Consider the following 10,211-nt stretch of genomic DNA (forward strand, 5'->3'; position numbering starts at 1 on the left):
CCAAAGAAAAAGTGGAAAACAGTTAAACATGAGAGGTTTAGGACAAAGTTTGTGTTTTTTCCATTGATTAAGCTTCCAGCCAAGAGTGATACCATATATGCCCCATAGCTGCAGAAAAGGCTAACATTGTTATCTTTTTACAAAAAAAAAGAAGACTTCACTGAGGAGCTGCGAACCAGCAACAGTTAAAGCACTCTATCACTGCGAGGCTCCACAGACAGACTGTGATCTGCTCACTGCTTTAAAATAAATTCAAAAAGCAGTGCAACCTGTTCATAATCAGAATATCATCAAGAAGCCTTCAGCTGAGTCCAACATCATGCACTCAAAGGTTCATGATGAAACGCGTGCTGTTAATCATCAGAGCTTTCTGTGTGTCTGCAGCTGGTATGGTCGAGCTCACTGCTTCTCTTTTTGACACGTGACTTTTTTACTTCAGTTTGAGATTTCTAACATTGTGTCTGATGAAACCGTACAGCTAGAAAAACATGGAGTCTGGCCTCACACACATTACACATATGCTGTACTGTTTGATTTCAGTCGTTTTTTCTACATTTCTTGGCTGTTTCATAAAATATTTTTAATAACATTTAAATTTCTTTGTATTATTGTGAGTTTAAGGACAGAATATTATGAACTTCATGCTCTTAACATTTAATCAAATCAGAATCAGGTTACGTTCATTGTCGAGTGTCTTCATTCGCCTTACAGACAGGTCTGAACACAGCAAACATGAGAACCACATTTTTTGAGGTTTATTGTGTTTGTTGTTTCTTTGACATCACCTGAAAGGCTTTTCTTTGATGAGATACACTGATGAAGCTTCCCCTTATTCAGACGGAGGTTCTTGGTCAGCCTGAGAGCGAGAATGACGGTAACCCTGAGTAAGAAGCACGAGACTTATCAACACTAAAACAAGCAGAAATTATTTAGTTAAATTATTATTTAGAAACAACAAAAACAGGACAGTTAAAAGTTTTAACTCCAGTAAATCGATGTTTCAGCACATCATTTTTTCTCTCCTTATGTTTTTGGATTTGGTCGTCTCTGCGTCAACACGACGTCTCTGTGGTGCATTTCAGAGGAGCTAACAGTGAAACTCAAACCTGTGAGTTCCTCCTCACCCAGGCTGCACGACATGTTTCAGTTACAATGAACTTATTGAAAAATCAAAGGAAGTGAAACACTGACCACAGAGACATTAAACCCACCACCTCAGTGTGTCAGCCAGTGTCTTCATCAGCATTGCTGACCACACGTTTAAAGAAGTCATTCAGTCGGCTCATTAAAACGTAAGGATGGCAGTTTGGGACAAAAACAGTCTGTGAGGGCTCCTGTTCCTGCTGGCAGGTAAGACTGACTGTGATGATGATGATCATTTGATTTGCTTCTCAAACTTTGGTTTGGAATAATTTTGGCCAAAAAGCTTCTGTTTTCCCATCAAACTGTTATTAATGAACAGATTTGATTGAGTTAAATGAGTTTTTTAATCTCTTGAATGTTTCAGATGGATCAAAAATTCTCTCTCAAGAAAATCTGAACAGTAAAGAAGTTTGAATGGTTGTGTCTGATGTTGATCTGATGACATTACCTTTGCATTCTGCATCAAAAAGTCTGAACTTTTCAAAGATCTTGTTGTTTGAACTGAAACTTTGTTTTAGTGCTTCACACCGCAGTCTGTATTTACTGACGATCCCTGGCTGCCCCAGTCTGCATGGCAAATATCCTTCGGCAAGATACTAACCCTAAGTTGCCTCTGATGCAGCCATCGGTGTATGAAAGCACTGACAAGCATAGAAAGCAGTGTTTGTGTGAATGGGTGAATGTGGCATGTTGTATAAAGCGCTATAGAAGAGTCAGTCCCTTTACCGTCCATCACTAAACTGAGTCACTGCGTTCTAATCGCTGTTTGCTCGTCTTTAGGTGCTGTGGGTCAAACTGTGATCTATCCTCTCTGGTCTACTTGTGCTGTCAGAGGATCCACTGCCACGCTCCCCTGCACCTTCACACTGACTTTCAATGAGAGTGAAGTTTCACGAGAGGCCATCAGAGTCCGCTGGTATCAGAGCCGGTGGTATCAACTCTGTCAGCTCACCAAACCATTTGGGTACGACAGTGATTCAAAAAACAACACACAACATAATTTTGCTAAATGCCCAAAGTAGCCAAGGGCATCTGGTGAGCTTTTTGCAGCATCAGCTACTACCAGATTTAAAGTGTGGGCACCACATGGGACCAAAAAAGCTCTTGAGTTTAGCTGAAGCAACCTTGCCTGAACACCTTTATTTTTTCCCTTCATGTTGGCCCCATTGTCATAGGACTGTCCTCTGCAGTCTTCAAAAGGAATGTTAAGCTCCTCTATCCGTTTTAGGATGAGAGTTGACAAATGATCTCCTGTTGATTCCTCTGCAACAATGACAGAGAGCTGTTCCTTATGACTCAGATCAGGTGTGCAATCTAAAATGATGGAGAAATACTTTGATGTTTTGATATCTTCCACAATGCATTTTATTATTCTTGAACTGATGGTGTCAATCAGTTCATTTTGGATTGTTTTTCCCAGATAACGTATGTGACTGCCAGCTCCACTTTCTACTCTACTGACATGCTGCTTCATCACTGGATCAAATTTGGCCATAAGCTCCACTTCTTTCAGAAAATTGCCATTGTCTGGTTTATTTAATGTGTCTGTGGACCCCCTGAAAGCCATGTTTCTTTCAGCTAAGGACTGAATTATTGCCACCAAACGATGTAGAACTTCACGCCACCTTTTTCTCTCAGCCTCAGCAAGTGCCATCTCTTGTTTATCTATTGTGAGTCCTTTCGCAAAACGGACCTCCAAGTCCTTCCATGTTGCCATGTGAGCATTATGCTCCTGGCTATCCTCATGGACCTTGAGCAAGTGGCTTGCATTTTTCCAGTCCTTCAGACCTTCCCTACTCAGTTTGTAATCTCTCTTGGAAAACATTTTGCAGCAGAAGCAGTGCAAGCTATCCTCTTTTTTCGAATACATAAGCCAGGTTCTTCTCACCTTTTCCCCATTGATTAAGAGTCTGTTAAAATAATCATGCTGACACCTTCGCCCGTCTTTCTGTTTCGGGAATGTGAAGTCACTATCAATTACAAATGGACCTCTGTGAACTAACTCTGTTCGTACCTTTTCAGTTAAAGCAGAAGGCCAGTCAGCAGGGTCTATTGGTGCAGCAGGAAGACCGCTTGATGCTGCTGCATCATGGCTGGGTTGTGCTGCTGGTGCTGCTGATGCTGCATCACTGGTGGGTTGTGCTGCTGAAGTGGAGGCAGCAGCGGTAGATGTGGTAGATGGCCCAGGGGTGGGATTTAGAAACTTCAACAGTGCATCTGAAGAGAGGAGTATGTGACACCACTGAGTATTAAAGTCTAATAATAAAAACATATGATTCCAGGAATAAAATGAAATGATATAATATAAATGAAAAACCAAAGAGATATATGTATGATGTTAACTGATATGCAAATTAGATTAGATTCAATTTATTGTCATCGTTACAGTGAAATGCTGAATAGCAGAATGCAAAGTAACAGTATAATATCATATGAGAATGTTATGTTATGATTATCTTTGACCGAATCACAGCAGTGCTCATATTAAAAAACAGCATTCCCTCTCATGTGATATTGCTTAATTAACATTAATGATGTGCACTTTAACAACTAGGCTTACAACTATAATATATACAGGGGTGGAAAAGTGACTATTACCTGCAGGGTAAACGTTAGCTAACCAGAAGGCAATAACAATGTAAACAAAAAACACCTGCTTAAAAGATGAATACAAATGAGGAATGGTGGGAAAGGTGGGAGTACTGTAATTACCTAACGTTACATTATTATTTTCCATAACAATTTAGCCCCCTCCACAATATTAACTGACGTTAAAACAGTTAACTAGCTATTTATTGATTAGCAATTAGCGAATCATGTAACATTAGCTTAATGCTAAAAATTTAGGTTACTATCACATTCAAATAATTTCATGTAGGCTAACGTACCTCTGTCTTTTTCTCGTTTCTCCTCCTCTTCTTCTCTCTTTTTTCTTCCCTGGCCACCTGACAGTTTTGTGTCCAAAAGGAACCATGATACGGGAGGGAGGGGGCGCATTGTACGGGGAGGGGGGGCGTAATGTTGTAACAAATAATGTTTCTATTAACTAAGCTTTACTTTGCATTTTAATTAACGTGGGATTATTTTTTGTATTTAGAAATAATAGTACCAACTTTTTTTTTTTTCAACATTTATGGCACTGGCGTGGCGCCCCCTGATGGACGGCGCCCTTAGCATTTGCCTATACGGCCTATGCCACGGGCCGGCCCTGCATTGAGGAGCCCTGTACAACACGTCTTCACATGGCTACCAGACACGCCCCCCGTCATTTTGTTATTATTCAATTCAGAACTGCCCAGACCAGACACAGTGACGTTTCACCAGAATCCCTTTGATCTCTGGTCTTCTTTATGACATCAGCACACGAAAACCTATAAATAGGGGAGAGGTTCTCACTCTTGGCAGTCTTTCAAAGAGAGTGGAAGAATTCACTAGGCAGGAAACTACTGGAAACTTGCGTTTCTGACACAGTTGACGGTATTTTAAAAAAATCTTTTAGTTGGTACAGAGATTTAGCATCAACTTCAATTTGAAATATGAGTCTGTCAAATCCTGTTGTATGCAACATGAGAGCCGAGAACGAAAAACTTAAACAGCAAATCAAAGAGCTGAAAAATGAGAATAAAACTCTCAAACAACAAAACTCTACCATACGTGACCTTAAAGTCGAGAACGCCGACCTTAAGGAGCAAAAAAGAGAGCTCATGAATGAGAACAAGATTCTCCAAAAAAACATTGAAGTTCTCTTCAAACGAAGTGGGTTCTCTAAAAACAAGAGGAAAAGAGACCTGCAACTAGAGAATGAAACAATTCACTTCAAAATTCAAGAGCTGGAATATTGGAACCAAATTCTAAAGGATTTAAACAGCTCCAAAACCAAAGAGATCCAGCAACAGAAAGAGGTGATGCAGGAAATGGAGGCAGAAATCAGAGAGTTGCAAAGCAGCAAGACAGGCTTGGTTATAAAAGTGGGAGGCATGGAAAAGGACAACCAGTCTTTAAGAGAGGAAAATGATGTGACGGTAAAACGCATGTGTGAGCTGAAAAGGGACTTTGAAAAGGAAAAAGATGACATGCAACAGGAAATACAGGCTGTTAAAACTGAGCTCCATCAGGCAAACACAGCCTTTAAAGAGTTACAAGAGAGTGAAGAAAGAAAAAGGATCATGAATGAGGAAAACAAAACAACGGACAGTGAACAGCTCAGACAGACCCTGGAACGCCAATGCTTTGCACATGAAATTGACATATTGAGGCGGCATAACGAACTTCTTGAACAGGACCTCCAGGAGCTTTCCAAAAGGAGTGGTGATTCTCAAAAAGAACTGAAACCACACGATGAGGGTGCGAAAGGAGAATCACGGATCTTCAAAGCCACTGAGAAAGACTCCCAACATGATGTTAACGTGACCAACAGAGAAAAGGAGTTGTTGTGCCATGAATTTGAGGAAATGCAAAGAGAGCTTGAAGAGGTCAAGAAAAATCTGTATGATTCACAGGAAGCCTTGACAACAGAAGACATGGCGTTGCAAACCCAAGCTCAGACTCCCAAAGTTTCACAGGAAGAACATAACAATCTGATAAACAACTACGATGTCCAAGTTGACATACTCAAACAACAAAATAAGGCCTTAGAAAATAAGGTTAGTGACCTTACCAAAAAGATGTGGAATGGACGGGAAGCGATGAGACAAATGGAAAAGAACTTTCAAGAACAAAGGAAGCTACTCGAAAATCTCCGAGGAGAATTCGAGGAAATTTAGCACAACTACGACTTTGGCCCTCCCTATTAAAGCTGGTTAACGCAGGTTCAATAGGGCTATAACTTAGACAATGGAAGTTCATTTGATTTAATTGGCCCAAAATGAGTGACTGCACCCAGACACTCAGTAGCAAAAAAATTACAGAGATTCAAGAGAGAAAACTGTTTCTGCATAGACTCCTATAGTACTGCAAGTCGTGTCATCGCTTGGTGTCCTGCATAGAGTGCAGGTTTAAGGTATCTACGTATCTTTCAGAATTAGAAGCTATGCTGCGTCAGGGGTTATAACAGCTGTGCCCCCCCCCCAACCGGTCGAGGCAGATGGCCGCCCCTCACTGAGCCTGGTTCTGCCGAAAGTTTCTTCCTGTTAAAAGGGAGTTTTTCTTTCCCACCGTCACCAAGTCTAAGGAGCTTGGAGAAAAGCGCCTGGACTTCTTTAACTTAAAGAAGTCCAGGCGCTTTTCTTTCCAAGCTCCTTAGACTACTATGGCCTTGATGACTGATAACCTTCACAGACACTGTCATCAAGGGTTTGCTCACAGGGGATCATCTGATTGTTGGGGGGTTTTCTCTCTTATATTGTATGGTCTTTACCTTACAATATAAACAGCCGAGAAGCGGCTATTTTTGCCATCCGGTGCTTTAGAAATACATCTTAGCTGAACTGAACTCCATAACATCTGGACCGAAATGCCTACACACAACGGTAGGCATTTCAATCAAGAGCTCTGTCCAAAACGTTCAATGACAAGCATCAGCACCAGGATTGTTTTTTAGCTCACCAACAGTTTTTTATTGTAACTGCAACTTTGTAAGACTGGGTTGGGAGATGTTCTTGTGGTGAGCTTTTATTCACATAATTGGTTTCTTTAATAGTGAAATAAAATAAATTTGTATAACTGGAAACAGCGTTCTCATGTGTGATTATCACATTGTATTCTTTAAACCATGTAACAGAATATATAATATATATAATTTACTCATAGTCATATTAATGTCTAATGTGATTGAGTTTCCTCATCTCTACTTATGTGCTGATGTGTTCACCGAGGCCATTGTATGGTCCATTTTGGCTGCATTTCCATGTTTTAAACATGAAATTTGCTTATTTAAAGGGTGTCTCATGTATCTCTTATGCAGAAATATGTGTTGCCTAGCTGGACAAATGTAGCACAGGTCTACTATTATTGGCCTAATGTATTTTAACAATCATTTCAGCATCCAGATAATCTCTTTCATACTCCCTTAGATGAATTTAGCCTGGTTGTCATGAAATAGGCATTTGAAACAATAACTACCAGTATCTTCGAATGTGTGTGATTGCACTAATCCTACACATTCTTTGCAAGACAACTGGGTGCTTTTATGTAAAGAATGATCTGAGAACACTGAGGCTAATGAAGTAACAAGAGAAACATAGTAAGTAGTCTTTCAGTTTGCATCATCAATTTTGATTATTGTTCATTTTCATTTACCATGTCAACATGTTTTAGAGCAACGTTTTCTGATTTTGAGCTCTTTTAGGTGTAAGTCATCGTCAGTGATTACCCTAAGCCCAAAGCAACACCAAACATGGGCAACCAAAATGCATCATTTTGTTAGCATGTAATTGTTCTCCCAATTCTTAGAAATCAGGAAACAACAAAAATAACAATTTTAACTTACAGACATGAAACACTCCCCCACCCTGGAAAAAAGTCCATTTTGCCTTTTACAAAAATATAAGGTTAGTGTAATGTTAGATTTTGCATTACTACCTATGACTGAGACCTCAAAGGTAATTCCTCGACTGCTTCAGTAACAGCCTGGTTGATTTTAACAAGTTAAGTAAATTTGCGGTCAATTTAGACTCAATTCAAAATCTCCTACTTGGGACGAACACTAAATGTAAATAGCTGACTTTCTAAATAAACCTATCCATCTTTGCAAGGTCAATTTTTGCTTTCATTAAATTCCAAATGTTTAGCCATAATTAGCTTAGCTGTCCTACTCTTGTTACTGCTCTTTCCTACTGCTGTTACAATCAAATGAACATCTCTGCAAAGATAAATTAGCTGAGACCTTAGGTTGATGGTAGTTACTAGCAAACACAGAAACGTACATACACTATATAGTACAGTTCTATGATACATCACCAAATAGAACAATTTGTGGCAATGCAGACAAGCAGAGAAACAGTTTAATTCGTTGAATTTGTTCACTTGATCGGAGGTGTGTTTCCTGCAGATATACAACATCGGATCTCAATGATTTTAAATGAGTAAAAACCCTTGTGCGTTTAACCGGATTATTTATACCTTTAACATTCCAGCTTATAAAACGAAGAGCAGATGACTTTGCGAGCTTGCCATTCAGGTACCAAAATGCAGGTGCAGAAAAAATATGTCCCAACCTCTGGAACCCCCCCCCCCCCCCCGCCCCAAAAGAAAGAGGGGGAGAGGAAAAAAAAAAGGGGAAAAAATAAATAAATAAAACGAGCCTCAAAACCCCATGCTGATCTACTATTATCCCTGAGATCGCAACCCTCCAGGCTAGGATAGCACAGTGACTAAACGTACTGTTAACCGGTGATAGATGGACAAGCAGACTAACAATTCTAAGGAACAGTAGAAGTGGTTCTCTACAAGAACCGCTCAGTGTTTGTTTTGACTCTCCCTCTCAGGTCAATCTTTCAGAACAAACTTCAGTTATTACTTCCTTCGTTGTTCTCTTGCACCCATTCCTACTTCCTAATGTTGTAGAGTTTTAACCCTCAAAGTGTCTTGAGCTGACTGTTGCTGTGATCTGATGCTATAAAAATAAAGTGGAAAATAAAATGGACTTTTCACTGATAAATCATGGCCGAACACACTTGTAAAATATACTTTCAAACATTTCAACAATATTTTTTATTGAAAATTAAACTGTTCTTCTTGTTTCTGCTCAGGAAATCTTGTTAGCAGGTCAGCAGCAGAGAGCTGAAGATGTCTGGCAGCTCAGGTGAGTCACAGTATTGCGCAGGTATAAAACACTCAGTGCAGTGCTTCTTCTTTTACATTTGTTTGCTAACTTATTTAACTAAAACTCTGATTTATAAACTCCTTTGTTGGAAATCCAGAGCTGCAGTGTTTCTCCCTGCAGGCTGGAGCTGTGTCTCCCCCTTCTGGCAGTGAGAGTAATTACACAAACACTGTCGGTGCTGAGGATGAGAAAAAGCCTCAGCAACGGTCACAGATGGCTTTCTCTGTCAGACCGTCATGCTTCCTCTGAACACCGAGTCTCTTTTTATCTGAATCATCACAAAGTTTTCTCTGTTTGCATCACTTGTCATGATTTGGAGTTTGAGCCTGTTTATCAGCACCGACCTGTCTGCTGCTGTCTTCTTCTTCTGTTGCAGCCTCCAGACGTCACTGAGGACCAACGAAGAAGAATGAGGCCAACGCCACTATCACCTGTAATATACCTGCTGCTGTCTCTTTTTATCGTAATCATCACAAACTGTTTTTCTTCACATTTGCTCTGTTCTCCTTGTTCTTTCAAAATAAATGAACACTCCTGCCACCATCAAAATAATAAAACTTAATTTAAAGGTTCTCCCCACAACCTTGTGTGTTCTGTAACTCCTCAGTAAGTCCGGTGAAAATGAGCCCTGTCTGCTCCTTTCTGATTCAAAACTCTCACTGTGCCTCTTTAGTAAATCCCAACTGTAGCTTTTTAACACTAAAAGTTGACTTTGCACCTGCTGCAAAGCGTTAGGAAATCTGGCCATATTCCAACTCGCATGAAGAAGTGAAATTTTCCATCCATCTGCAGTCTAAGCAGCAGGGAGAGCAGGGTGATCAGCCAAGCAAAGAGCCAGATCTCTCCAGCGTGTCCTGGCTCTGCCCTGGAGCCTCCTCCCTGTAGGACATCCCTAGAAGACGTCAGTTAAGCGACCAGGATGCCAGTGATAGAGACAAATGACAGAGCTCCTCCTGTCTCTAAGACAAAGACCAGCGACGCTCCAACCACAGCTCATTTCATCTCACCCCGTGGAGATTTGCTCCGTCACTGTCACAACTACTACAATGACCTCACCTGCAGTGATGGGTGAGTCCTTCTCCTCTTCCCCGGATTCGATTCGATGTTCTCTGTGGAAGGCGTGGCAGTGGGAGTGGCCACTACCTCCTCTCAAATCAAGTTACAGTTTGCTAGAATCATTTCAGGGCCAGCTAAAAGTCTTGCTTCATGTCCTGTCCAAACTCCTACTGAATTTTCCTCTCAGCCGCTGCCTGGGCCACACTGGTCCATGTTGAGGCTGCAGCTCATGCTTCCACCATGTGGAAGA

This window comes from Maylandia zebra, linkage group LG1 (genome assembly GCF_041146795.1).
Source record: "Maylandia zebra isolate NMK-2024a linkage group LG1, Mzebra_GT3a, whole genome shotgun sequence".
NCBI classification, from domain to species: Eukaryota; Metazoa; Chordata; class Actinopteri; order Cichliformes; family Cichlidae; genus Maylandia; species Maylandia zebra.